Source organism: Zea mays, chromosome 5 (assembly GCF_902167145.1).
Source record: "Zea mays cultivar B73 chromosome 5, Zm-B73-REFERENCE-NAM-5.0, whole genome shotgun sequence".
NCBI lineage: Eukaryota > Viridiplantae > Streptophyta > Magnoliopsida > Poales > Poaceae > Zea > Zea mays.
The window spans coordinates 210,137,472-210,151,730 of NC_050100.1; positions in this window are offsets into that span (position 1 = coordinate 210,137,472).

Genomic DNA, 14,259 nt, shown 5'->3' on the forward strand with positions numbered 1-14,259 from the left:
TAGGAAACAAAATACTACTAAGACGTCTGGACGACTCAGTAGAGTCGGTCCTACTTTTGGTCAGTTGCTTGCCAAATATATGAAGAAGGCCGTTCCACACAACCGGCCAATAAAACAAACGAAGTCAAAAGGGCGATCTGTGCGAAAGCAAAAGCCGACTAAACAGACCCAAAAGGTAGCACAACCAAGATCACCTTGTCATCCTCCTCCAGGGATAGCATGGTGCATCCCGTTCTATCCATCGCCGATGTGTTGTCATGTTCATGTGTGGGGTGGTACGACGATGAAATCGTATTACTGGCCCAATCCGTTTGTTTATTTGGGCTGGGGGGCACCACAAGTTTTTGCCTATTGATAGGGTAATCAGGCAGACATGACCGAAGAGGATGCAATCCGAAACGGCCTCTATGCATTAAAGTTTCATCAAGTATTTATATTATCTGATCGCAAGAGCCGATGACTTGCAACGAGCTGAGTCCTTACTTCGGGAACAAAGTAGCTCATGAAGTCAATTGTTTCCGAAGTTTTCGCTAGTGCTTTTGGTTCGCCAAGCTCCACCAAAAGACAGGGGGCATATGTTGGGATCCAAATTGAGCGGACGGTCCGACCCTTAGGCCCGGACAGTCTGCGTGCCCCGAGATTAGATTAACTTGAGTGTTTATCCTTATCCCGTGCGTGGTTATCCATCTAATCACATGGGAGTTATTGGCTATCTCTTAGGAAAAGGTCTAGACCTCCTCCCCTATAAATATAAAGGGGTACGATCGATTGAAAACCCCCGAACACATTCCAATCGAACCAATTACTTTACTTACTTTTCCTGCCTTAGGAGTAGGTGTAGCGTAGTTCTAGTTGTAGCCTTCTGCATATCCACCTCCACCCTTATTCGACTCTATGTCGTCTAGATCCGTCTTGGGTGGCCTGCCGATCCCAAGACGGCCCTAGGATCTCACCCCTCCTGGAGGGCAAGATCCAGTTATCCACTCAAGACCTCTTCCTCGAATTGATCTCTTAATTCCTAGGCGACTCCACGTCGTCTAGGGATGCCTCGGGTGACCTGTCGACTCAAAGCACCTTAAGATCTCTTCCCCCCAGGGGACGAGATCTAGATTCCAGCAAGGAGGAGGAAGACGACCCTGTCGCCAGGTCGCGGACCGTACTGCCCCTAGAGTTACGGACCGTTCGGTGTGACGCAGGGAAGACACCTGTCGGCGTTTCGACCCCAGGGGGTCCCTGGACCGATGAGTAAATTGTCGCTGCGTGTCCCAGCCCAGATGGGTCGGCGCGAGACGGAACACAAGGGGGAAACAATAAGGGGAACCGCGGCTCGTGTTGTCCTGCGCCCAGGGCGGATGCGCTTGCAGTAGGGGGTTACAAGCGTTCACGAGGGAGAGAGAGAGAGCCTGCTCGTCAGCCCATCCTCCCGCGCGGCCACCTTTTTCGTACGAGGGCCCTGGACCTTCCTTTTATAGACGTAAGGAGAGGGCCCAGGTGTACAATGGGGGGTGTAGCAGTGTGCTAACGTGTCCGGCAGAGAGGAGCCAGAGTCCTATGTACATGCCGACGTGGCTGTCGGAGAGGTGTTGGTGCCCTGTTCATGTGATGTCGTGGCCGTCGGAGGAGCGCTTAAACCCCGTAGAAGCACAACTGTCGGGGCTGTCGGGACCTTGCTGACGTCTCCTTGCTTCCGTAGGGGGCTGAGAACCACGGTCGTCATGGAGCACGCGGGGTGTCATCATTACTTGTTTTACCAGGGCGAGCCAGATGGGACGCCGGTCTTGTTCCCCGTAGCCTAAGCTAGCTAGGGGTAGGGTAATGATGTACCCATTGCGACGTGGTCGGTCCAAGCCCAAGGTCGGGCGAGGCGGAGGCTCCTCTGAGGTCGAGGCTGAATCCGAGCCCTGGGGTCGGGCGAGGCAGAGACCGTCGTCCGATGTCGAGACTGAGTCCGAGCCCTGGGGTCGGGCGAGGCGGAGACCGTCGTTTGAGGTCGAGGTTGAGTCCGAGCCCTGGGGTCGGGCGAGGCGGAGACCGTCGTCCGAGGTCGAGGCTAAGTCCGAGCCCTAGGGTCGGGCGAGGCGGAGACCGTCGTCCGAGGTCGAGGTTGAGTCCGAGCCCTGGGGTCAGGCGAGGCAAAGTCCATCCTCCGGGGTCGAGGTTGAGTCCGAGCCCTAGGGTCGGGCGAGGCGGAGCTTCCTATGGCGCCCGAGGCTGGACTTGGCTGCTGTCAGCCTCACCCTGGCGGGTGGCACAACAGTCGGAGCAGTGCAGGCGACGCTGTTTTCCTGTCAGGTCGGTCAGTGGAGGGGCGAAGTGACTGCGGTCACTTTGGCCTTGTCGACTGAGGAGCCCGCGTCAGGATAAGGTGTTAGGCGATCCTTGCATTGAATGCTCCTGCGATGCGGTCAGTTGGCGCGGTGATCTGGCCAAGGTTGCTTCACTGCGAAGCCTGCCCGAGTTGGGCCTCGGGCGAGTCGAAGGTGCGCCCGTTACTTGAGGATGCCCTCGGGCGAGGCGTGAATCTGCCTTGGTCTATTGTTCCTGCCCGAGGCTGGGCTCGGGCGAGGCGAGATCATGTCCCTTGAGTGGATGGAGCCTTGACCTGAATTGCGTCCATCAGGCCTTTGCAGCTTTGTGCTGATGGTGGTTACCAGCCGAGTTTAGGAGTCTTGGGGGTACCCCTAATTATGGTCCCCGACAGTAGCCCCCGAGCCTCAAAGGGAGTGTTGGTACTCGCTTGGAGGCTTTGTCGCACTTTTTTGCAAGGGGACCAGCCTTTCTCGGTGACACTTCGTTCCGGTGGGTGCGCGCGAGCGCACCCGCCGGGTGTAGCCCTTGAGGCCTCGGAGGAGTGGTTTGACTCCTCCAAGGTCTTAGTGCCTTTCGTGATGCCTCGGTCGGTCTGTTTGTTCCCTCATGCGATCTGATCGTAGTCCTGGTGCATGGTCAGGTTTTGAGTTCTCGGGTTGGTATGTTGACGCTGTCAACTATTTGGCCGGAGCCGGGTTCATGAGAGCAGCCCCCGAGCCTCTGCACAGGACGAGAGGACGGTCAGAGACTGACTCGGCTTTTTTCATACGCCCCTTCGTCGCCTTTCCACAAGGAGGAGAGGGGAAAGCGCCATGTTGCCCTCGGAGGGCGCCGAACATGGTGTCTCTAGTGAGTTGCTAACGGGTGATCAGAGTGGACGCCCGTGCCCCGCTCGATAAGGGTTGGCTAGTGGCCCAAAGGCGCGCTCCAAAAGTACCTGCAGGTGATTTGCCGGACCCGGTCCTGTTTGTTAGGGTCCGAGGGCTCGATGCCTCCCTCTGATGGGATTCTGTTACAGAATCGCTCTTGCTGGTCTCGGAAATGTCCTAGGGTACCTCGGGAGCGTAGCATGAGCCTCGGCCATGTATCGGACGTACCCAGAGTCATCCCTCGCTCTGCGTGTTCTGAGGCAGTTGTCGAACCCTTCGGGGGGCCAGCCTACGAACCCCTGATCAGTAGTGGGCGCGGAGCCCGAGTGGCCTGAGGCGGCTGTCGAACCCTTCCGAGGGGCCAGCCTTCGAACCTCTGACCAGTAGTGGGCGCGGAGCCCAAGTGCTCTGAGGCGGCTGTCGAACCCTTCCGAGGGGCCAGCCTTCGAACCTCTGATCAGTAGGAGGGCTCGGGGCCCGCTTCCTTCGCAGAGAAGGATCCCTTTTGGAGTGTCCTCTTTCTCGGTCCCTATAGCAAGAGAGAGAAAGGGGAAGAGGAAAAGGATACGAAATTGAACGACGTGGCACACCTTTTTTTGACGCGGTCATTATGGCGAAGGTGAAGCGTCGCCCGCTTCGCCTGCCAAAGGTGTCGCCTGCCCTGCCACGGATTTAATGCGATGGGACGAGTGGTTCGCGGGGCAGCCGTTGTGCATGCGCGAGCCGTTCGAGGAACAGAACACGGGCGTGTCGTCTTCACGCCGTGGGAGAGGGCTCTCCTGCTGCTCCAGGAGGGGACGTGAGCCTGCAGACGATTTGACCGCCGCTTCCGCTCGCCTGCTGCCGCCATTACTGTCGGCTCACTTCTGGCCATATCGACCGTTGCGCCTTCTCCCGCGGCTGACTGACCCATGACCGGCATGTTTGGCTGGCACTATTGGTCCATGCGCAGGGTTGCCTTGAATCGCGGCACCGGTTCCGTAGTCGAGAAGGCGCGGTACTGGCGCAAGTGGCGGTGCAATTTTTCGCACGTAGTAACCGGCGCACCGGTTACATGACGTGTGGGCCTAGGACTCCATGCTGGATGCGTCGAAGTCGAAAGGGTGCATCCCCGTGGCGCGGTTGCATGCTGCCTGCATGGCGGTCCGCCCTTTCACCCGCTGGTTTAGGCGAAGACGGAGGAGTGCTTGTAACCGCTGGGCGGTTACACGCTCCGCGCGCGGCGGTTTAGCTTCTTCTGTCCTGGGCCAGCTTGCATGTCGTGTGGGACCCAGCCCCCGTGTCGTAGGGGGAGGACCTTTGAGCGCGTTGGTGAAGACTTAGCCCGCAACGCCTGAGGACGCGAGTGGGGTGAGTTGCCTTTTAAAAGGGAATGGCTCCCTGGGTGGCAGTCACGCCTTCGCACTCTCTTCATGCATCGCGCCCTTCCACCTTCCGAGCCCCCAGATGGGGTGCCCCAGCGTTGCCTTGCTCTTGCTGTCGTTGGAGGAGCGCAACTTTGCGGAAGTTGGCACCTTTCAGCCATCGCTCGGCTTCAAGGATTTTCATCAGGCAGCCCGACTGCATCTCCTCACCAATGGTCACCCAAGACGGGGGCCACCAGTTCGATGGTGGGGAGAAGCAAGCCGGGCTGCGGCCTCTGCCCCGCCCTCAGCTTCAAGGATCTTCATCATCCTTGCTGGGGCGGAGGGCGAGCTGAGCCGGAGCTCTACCTCCCGCACGGGTCGGTGGGCCACCTTCTCCTTCAGCCTTCAGGGGAGAGGGCGCCCATCGGTCTAGCGGAGGGGGCGGACTTCGACAACGCAGGGCTGGTCGGCCGCGAGCGTCGTCAGCTTCAGCGCGTTGGGCTCGCTGGCTCGGCTGGCTCTGGCTCAGCTTCCGGTGCCCCCTCCCGCCGTCGGGCGGAGTGTGGCTATCTAGCCGCTGTACGGGCAGCTGTCGCGCCGCACGTACCGGGAAACCGTCCAAGATGTCGCGCGCTGCTAGGGCGGCGTTCGTGTTCTTGGGCTGTCCTGTCCGTGCTCTGGCACGACGCCTCCGCGCGGAGGTCGGTGCTCGCCCGTCCGGGAGGACTTGAGTGGGGATCTGCCGGTAGGCAGGTGGCTGCCGTCGTCGGTGCCGTCTGCGCACCGGGCCTCCGGCTCTTTGGCTTTGATAGCTTGTCTTCGCCCCTCGAGTGGGGACGTGGGCGAGGGCCTTGTCGCAGCAGCGTCTGCCCTAAGGTCATCGCTGCTGCTGTTTGGCCGCCCGGAGCGGAGGTCGTTGTCGCTGCTGCAGGAGTGGGCGGCGGCGAGCCACCTGGAAGTTGTCGTCCCGCAGGCCCTCCGATGTGGAGGTTGTTCGTACCCGTGGGAACAAAACCGGAGTCCCGTCTGTAATGGCATCTTGAGTGCCGGTGTATGTTCATTGCGGCTGTCGGGGCCTGAACATCTGTGTATTTGGGCGTAAAGCTGTGTTTCTTCCTCATTTCGAGCACCAGGTCTCGCCTGTCGGCTAGCTGAACCGCTTAACCAAGTGTGAGTTGCCCTGCGCAGAAGGTGACGAGTGAGGTATCCGTATCCCGGAGGCATAGGAGTCCCTCGGCTCGGTCGGCCTTGCCACTCAAGGCTTCTCTTGCCCAGTTAAAGAAACCCTCGTCCGCTCTGCGATGAGCCGGGGCCGGAGGCAGCGGTGTCAGCATGGACAGAGGCGAAGTTGGCTCGAAAAGGGGGCTTCGTCGGCCCAGGCCAAGGAGGCGTAGCAGCGGTGGCCGGAGCCTGGCCGGGTCGTCCACTGGCGGGATCAACCCTAGAGTCAGGCTGCCGAGGCCATGAGCCGGGCTGGTGTCCTCGGGGGACAGCTGGCTGAGGCCACGGAGCGGCCGGACAAGCCGTCTGCTTGAGCCGAGTTCCTGGAGGAGACCCTGGCGGCGATGGCCCAGGCGCAGTGCTGACATCTTCCTTCGAGGTGGAGATCCTTCACCCGTGTTGCCGTTCGAGGCCGGGTCAGATTCCGCCGAAGGTGGAGACGATGCCGAGGGTGCTGCTGCTCCCCCTGCCGATGCCAGAACCTGCAGGAACAGTTTGTCTGTAGCATGCGCATGCTTTTTTTGTGGCCGCCGAGGCCCAAACATGTCATTATCGTGTTATAAAGCCACGTTTCTTTTCCTCTTGTTTCGAGTATCAGGACTTGCTTTTCGGTAGCAGAATCGCTTATCCGAGCGAGAGTTACTTATCGCGGAAGGTGATGAGTGAGGTATCCGTATCCCGGAGGCGTAGGAGTCCCTCGGCTCGGTCGACCTTCGCCGCTTACGTGTACTCTTGCTCGTCCGCGGGATTCTGTTATCGATATAGTCGAGAAGGCACGAAAAATCGTTTCGGCAGAGAAGTTTTCGAGCGTTAAGACTTGTTCGGTTAGCAGAATCGCTTATCCGATCGTGAGTTACTTATCGCAGAAGGTGATGAGTGAGGTATTCGTATCCCGGAGGCGTAGGAATCCCTCGGCTCGGTCGGCCTTGCCGCTTACGTGTACTCCGTCGTTTTCAGGATCCCACTATCGACGTAGTTGAAAAGCGCGAAAGATGTTCTGGCCGAAAGACTTTTTCCGAGGAAAATTTTGACGCAGAGGGGGTTCCCCCCTTCTAGCCCCCGAGGGAGGGTCGGGCTTTGCCGAGGCAAGGCTGACCCTTCCTTGATGGTTAGACTTTACTTGTGTATGTAAACGAGGTATACGAACGACTTGAAAACATCTTAAGGGTAGAAGCGACGTAGCTATTGGATGTTCCAAGCATTGCTGTAGACCTCACCTTGACTGTTGGCCAGCTTGTATGTTCCGGGCTTCAAAGTCTTGGCGATGATGAATGGCCCTTCCCAGGGAGGTGTGAGCTTGTGGCGCCCTTGGGCGTCTTGTCGTAGCCGAAGCACCAAGTCGCCCACCTGGAGGTCTCAGGACCGAACCCCTCAGGCGTGGAAGCGTCGCAGGGACTGCTGATACCGCACCAAGTGTAGTAAGGCCATGTCCCGAGCCTCTTCCAGCTGGTCCAGTGAGTCTTCTTGGTTGGTCTGGTTGCTTCGGGCATCGTATGCCCTCGTCCTCGGGGAGCCGTATTCTAAGTCTGTGGGCAAGATAGCCTCGGCCCCATAGACTAGAAAAAACGGCGTGAAGCCCGTGGCCCGGCTTGGCGTCGTCCTCAGACTCCAGACCACCGAGGGGAGTTCCTTCATCCATCGCCTGCCGAACTTGTTGAGGTCGTTGTAGATCCTCGGCTTGAGTCCCTGTAGAATCATGTCGTTGGTATGCTCTACCTGCCCATTCGTCATGGGGTGAGCTACGGCGGCCCAGTCCACCCGGATGTGGTGGTCCTCGCAGAAGTCCAGGAACTTCCTGCCGGTGAACTGGGTGCCGTTGTCGGTGATGATGGAGTTCGGGACTCCAAAGCGATGGATGATGTTGGTGAAGAACGCCACCGCCTGTTCGGACCTGATGCTGTTTAGGGGTCAGACCTCAATCCACTTGGAGAATTTGTCGATAGCGACCAGCAGGTGCGTGAAGCCCCCGGGTGCCTTCTGCAAGGGACCAACGAGGTCCAGACCCCACACAGCAAACGGCTAGGTGATGGGTATTGTTTGCAGAGCCTGAGCGGGCAGGTGGGTCTGCCTTGCGTAGAATTGACACCCTTGGCAGGTGCGTACAATCCTAGTGGCGTCGGCCACCGCGGTTGGCCAGTAGAAACCTTGTTGGAAGGTGTTTCCAACAAGGGCTCGAGGCGCTGCGTGGTGACCGCAAGCCCCCGAGTGTATTTCTTGTAATAACTGCTGACCTTCGGCGATGGATATGCATCGCTGGAGGATGCCTGAGGGGCTGCGGTGGTAGAGCTCCTTTCTGTCACCCAGCAAGACGAATGACTTGGCGCGCCGCACCAATCGTCGAGCATCGGTTCCGTCGAGGGGTAGCTCTCCTCGGTGGAGATATTGCAGGTACGGGGTCTACCAGTTTCGATTGGGTGGGACCCCATTCCGCTCCTCCTTGACGCGCAGTGCCTCACCCTCGGCGGCGGAGGATGCCTCTGGTTGAGCCGAGGGTGCCTTGGGCTGAGTCGAGGGTGCCTCGGGCAGGGCCGAGGCCTTCTCGGGCTCGGGCGTGTCGTCGGTCTTGACGGAGGGTTGATGTAGGTCTCGGGAGAAGACGTCCGGGGGGTCCGTTGTCCGCCTCGAGGCTATTTTAGCCAGCTCGTCCGCAGTCTCGTTGTACCGTCGGGCGATGTGGTTGAGCTCGAGCCCGTAGAACTTGTCTTCCAGGCACCGAACCTCGTCGCAGTAGGCTTCCATCTTCGCGTCGCGGCAGTGGGAGTTCTTCATGACTTGGTCGATGACAAGCTGCGAGTCGCCACGAGCGTCGAGGCGCCGAACCCCTAGCTCGATGGCGATGCGCAACCTGTTAACCAGAGCCTCGTACTCGGCCACGTTGTTGGACGCCAGGAAATGGAGGCGCAGCACGTAGCGGAGGTGCTTCCCGAGGGGTGAGATGAAGAGCAGGCCCGCGCCCGCTCCTGTTTTCATCAGCGACCCGTCGAAAAACATGGTCCAGAGTTCTGGTTGGATCGGAGCTGCTGGAAGCTGAGTGTCGACCAATTCTGCCATGAAATCCGCCAAGACTTGGGACTTGATGGCCTTCCGAGGGGCGAACGAGATTGTCTCACCCATGATCTCCACCGCCCACTTTGTAATCCTACCCGAGGCCTTTCGGCACTGGATGATCTCCCCCAGAGGGAAGGATGACTCCACAGTCACCGGATGAGACTCGAAGTAGTGTCGCAACTTTCGTCGCGTCAGAATTACCGCGTACAGTAGCTTCTGAATTTGCGGGTAGCGGATTTTGGTCTCGAACAGTACCTCACTGATGAAGTAGACCGGCCTCTGGACAAGCAATGCGTGCCCTTCTTCTCGTCTCTCGAGTACGATCGCGGCGCTGGCCACCTGAGTGGTTGCGGCTACGTAGATCAGGAGAGCTTCTCCGGCAGCGAGGGGCACCAGGATGGGCGCGCTTGTAAGGAGTACCTTTAAGTTCTCGAGGGCTTCCTCGGCCTCAGGGGTCCAAGTGAAGCGCTCGGTCTTCCTTAAGAGGCGGTACAGGGACAGGCCTCTTTCGCCGAGGCGCGAGATGAAGCGGCTCAGAGCTGCAAGGCATCCCATGACCCTCTGTACTCCTTTCAAGTCCTTGATAGGCCCCATGTTGGAGATGGCCGCGATTTTCTCCGGGTTGGCCTCGATGCCCCGCTCGGAGACGATGAACCCCAGGAGCATGCCTCGGGGGACTCCGAAGACACACTTCTCAGGATTGAGTTTTACGCCTTTCGCTTTGAGACACTTGAATGTCGTTTCAAGGTCAGAGAGGAGGTCAGAGGCTTTCCTCGTCTTGACTACGATGTCATCGACGTAAGCCTCGACCGTTCGGCCAATGTGCTGTCCGAACACGTGGTTCATGCACCTTTGGTATGTCGCGCCTGCATTCCTTAAACCAAATGGCATAGTAATATAACAGTACATGCCAAAGGGTGTGATGAAAGAAGTCGCGAGCTGGTCGGTCTCTTTCATCCTGATTTGGTGATACCCTGAGTAGGCATCAAGGAATGATAGGGTTTTGCACCCAGCAGTGGAATCCACGATTTGATCGATGCGAGGCAGAGGGTAGGGAACCTTTGGACATGCTTTGTTTAGACCAGTGTAGTCTACACACATCCGCCATTTCCCACCTTTCTTTTTCACAAGCACAGGGTTGGCTAGCCATTCAGGATGGAATACCTCTTTGATGAGCCCTGCAGCCATCAGCTTGTGGATCTCATCACCTATGGCTCTGCGCTTTTCTTTGTCGAATCGACGCAGAGGCTGCTTCACGGGTCGGGCTCCAGCTCGGATATCCAGCGAGTGCTTGGCGACATCCCTCGGTACGCCAGGCATGTCCGAGGGACTCCATGCAAAAATCTCAGCGTTTGCGCGGAGAAAGTCGACGAGCACTGCTTCCTATTTGGGGTCGAGCTCGGAGCCGATCCGGACTTGCTTGGAGGCGTCGTTGCTGAGGTCGAGGGGGACGGACTTAACTGCCTCTGCTGGCTCGAAGTTGCTGGCGTGGCGTTTCACATCTGGCACCTCCTTGGAGAGGCTCTCCAGGTCGGCGATGAGGGCCTCGGACTCGGCGATGGCCTCAGCGTACTCCACACACTCCACGTCGCATTCATACGCGTGTCGGTATGTGGATCCGATGGTGATGACCCCGTTGGGGCCCGGTATCTTGAGCTTGAGGTAGGTGTAGTTGGGGACGACCATGAACTTGGCGTAGCATGGTCTCCCCAGCACTGCGTGGTAGGTTCCTCGGAGCAAACGGGCAGATCGAGTTGCCCAAGGGGTTGGACGCGCTTCCCGGGGATGATCCCATGAAAGGGCGCCGCACCGGCCCGGATCGTGGACAAATCGATCTCCAAGAGCCCGAGGGTCTTGGCGTAGATGATGTTGAGGTTGCTGCCTCCGTCCATGAGGACCTTGGTAAGCCTGACGTTGCCGATGACGGGATCGACAACGAGCGGGTACTTCCCCGAGCTCGGCACGCGGTCGGGGTGGTCGCCTTGGTCGAAGGTGATGGGCTTGTCGGACCAGTCTAGGTAGACTGGCGCTGCCACCTTCACCGAGCAGACCTCCCGGCGCTCCTGCTTGCGGTGCCGAGCCGAGGCATTCGCCACCTACCCACCGTAGATCATGAAGCAGTCATGGACCTCGGGGAACTCCTCTGCCTTGTGGCCTTCCTTCTTGTCGTTGTCGTGGGCTTTGCCACCTTCCGCCGGTGGCCCGGCCTTGTGGAAGTAGCGCCAAAGCATGACACACTCCTCAAGGGTGTGCTTGACGGGACCCTAATGATAGGGGCACGACTCCTTGAGCATCTTGTCGAACAGGTTGGCCCCTCCGGGAGGCTTCCGGGGGGTTCCTGTGTTCGGCAGCGGCGACAAGATCTACGTCGGTGGTGTCGCATTTCGTTTGTGACTTCTTTTTGCCCTTCTTCTTCGTGCTGCACTGAGCGGACGCCTCGGGGACGTCTTCCTGCTGGCGTCCCTGAGGCTACTTGTCCTTCTGGAAGATGGCCTCGACCGCCTCCTGGCTAGAGGCGAACTTGGTGGCGATGTCCATCAGCTCGCTCGCCCTGGTGGGAGTCTTGCGACCCAGCTTGCTCACCAGGTCGCGGCAAGTGGTGCCGGCGAGGAACGCGCCGATGACATCTGAGTCGGTGATGTTGGGTAGCTCGGTGCGCTGCTTCGAAAATCGCCGGATGTAGTCCTGCAGGGATTCTCCCGGCTGCTGGTGGCAGCTTCGGAGATCCCACGAGTTCCCAGGGCGCACGTATGTGCCCTGGAAGTTCCCGGCGAAGGCTTTGACCAGGTCGTTCCAGTTGGAGATCTGCGCAGGAGGCAGATGCTCGAGCCAGGCTCGAGCCAGGCTCGAGCGGCGTTGGAGAGGAACAGGGGGAGGTTGCGGATGATGAGGTTGTCATCGTCCGTTCCACCCAGCTGGCAGGCCAGCCGGTAGTCTGCGAGCCACAGTTCTGGCCTTGTTTCCATCGAGTACTTGGCGATGGTAGTCGGGGTCCGGAACTGGGTCAGGAACGGTGCCCGTCGTATGGCCCGGCTGAAAGCTTGCGGACCGGGTGGTTCGGGCGAGGGGCTCCGATCCTCCCCGCTGTCCTAGCGTCCCCCACGCCTGGCGTGGTAGCCTCGGCGCACCTTCTCGTCGAGGTGGGCTCAACGGTCGCGGCGATGGTGCTCGTTGCCGAGGCGACCCGGGGCCGCAGGCGCTGTGTCCCGCGTGCGCCCGGTGTGGATCGAGGCTTCTCGCATGAATCGGGAAGTCACGGCGCGATGCTTCGAGGGGTACCCCTGCCTTCGGGAGGCAGAGCTTTCGGCCCGTCGGACCGTGGCATCCTCTAGGAGATTCTTGAGTTCTCCCTGAATACGCCGCCCCTCGGTGGTGGATGGTTCTGGCATTGCTCGGAGTAGTATTGCTGTTGCTGCCAGGTTCTGGCCGACCCCACTAGAAGCCGGGGGCAGCCTTGCCCCGGCATCATCAGCGATGCAGTGTTGGATGTCCTGGGGCAGATGACGCGCTTCTCCGGCTGGTGCTCGGCCTGCCCACTCCTTCCCGATGTTCTGCCGGAGCTGCACAAGTTGTCCTGCTTCCTCGTCGAGCTTGGCCTGCATCTCGCGGATTTGCTCGAGCTGTGCGTCCTGACCCCCCGCAGGGACTGGGACCACAACTAGCTCCCGAAGGATGTCAACGCTGAGAGCACCTAGAGGGGGGGTGAATAGGTGATCCTGTAAAAATTGAAACTTAATGCCACAAAACTTGATTAGATGTTAGCACAATTAAGCCAAGTGGCTAGAGAGGAGTTCTTGCGAAACACAACCACCACAAGAAGATCAACACAGATAGACTCAGTGGTTTATCCCGTGGTTCGGCCAAGTACAAAACTTACCTACTTCCACGTTGTGGCGTCCCAACGGACGAGGGTTGCAATCAACCCCTCTCAAGCGGTCCAAAGACCCACTTGAATACCACGGTGTTTGCTTTGTTTACTATATCCCGCTCGCGAGGAATCTTCACAACTTGGAGTCTCTCGCCCTTACAAAGATGTTCACAAAGAAGCACAGAGTAAGGGAGGGATGAGCAACTCACACAAGACACAAAAATCACAGCAAATACGCACACATAAGACCCAGACTTGAGCTCAAAAGAATATCACGAGGTTCTCACTAGAACGGAGCTCAAATCACTAAGAATGTCGAACAAGTGCGCAAGAATGAAGTGTGAGTGATCAACAATGCTCAAAGGATGCTTGGTTTCCTCCTCCATGCGCCTAGGGGTCCCTTTTATAGCCCCAAGGCAGCTAGGAGCCGTTGAGAGCATTCCAGGAAGGCAATTCTTGCCTTCAGTCGCCTGGCGCACCGGACAGTCCGGTGCACCACCGGACACTGTCCGGTGTGGATTTCTTTCCTTCTTTGGCGAAGCCGGCCGTTGGAGATTCAGAGCCGTTGGCGTGTCCGGTGCACACCGGACAGTCCGGTGCCCCCTTGTGACCGTTGGCTCGGCCACGCGTCACGCGCGGAATCCTCGACCGACCGTTGGCCCGGCTGACTGTTGGTTCACCGGACAGTCCAGTGCACCACCGGACAGTCCGGTGAATTATAGTCGTACGCCGTTAATCACTTCCCGAGAGCGACGACTTCGCCTGTGAATGGCTCACCGGACAGTCTGGTGCACCATCGGACAGTCCGGTGATTTATAGTCGTACACCGCCGTCGAAGTCCCGAGAACAGCAAGTTCGCCAGAGGCAGCCTGGCGCACCGGACACTGTTCAGTGCACCACCGGACAGTCCGGTGCACCCAGACTGAGCAGACTTTGGCTGAACAAGCCAAGTCATCTCCAAATTGATTTCCCCTGTTTCCAGCACTTAGACACATTACATTAGTTCTCAAAACAATGTACTAAGTCTTAGAAACATACCTTTACTCTTGATTTGCACTTTGTCCAACATTTGGCATAGATTAACACTTAAGCACTTGTGTTGGCACTCAATCACCAAAATACTTAGAAATGGCCCAAGGGCACATTTCCCTTTCAATCTCCCCCTTTTTGGTGATTTATGCCAACACAACATAAAGCAACTAGAACAAGTGCAATATCAATGCAAGTAAGAACACAAATTGTTATGATTCAACTTTGGCATATTTGGATCATACTTTGCCACCACTTGGTTTGTTTTTGCAAATCAAACTCGATTTCCTATCTCTAAGTCAAACACACTTGTAGAGACATAAAGAGAGTTGTTCCAAGAGAAATTGATCAAAGATTTCAAAAACTCCCCCTTTTTCCCATAATCAACCATTCTCCCCACAAGAGGCCAACTTTTGACAAGAGAGACAATAAGAGAGTTTTGACAAACCAAAAGTTCTATTCTACTATTTTCAAAATTTCTCAAGTGGTAGCTGATCCATTTATTTCTCAAGTGGTAGCTGATCCATTTATTGCTTTAGCCTTATTTTCTCCCCCTTTGGCATCAAGC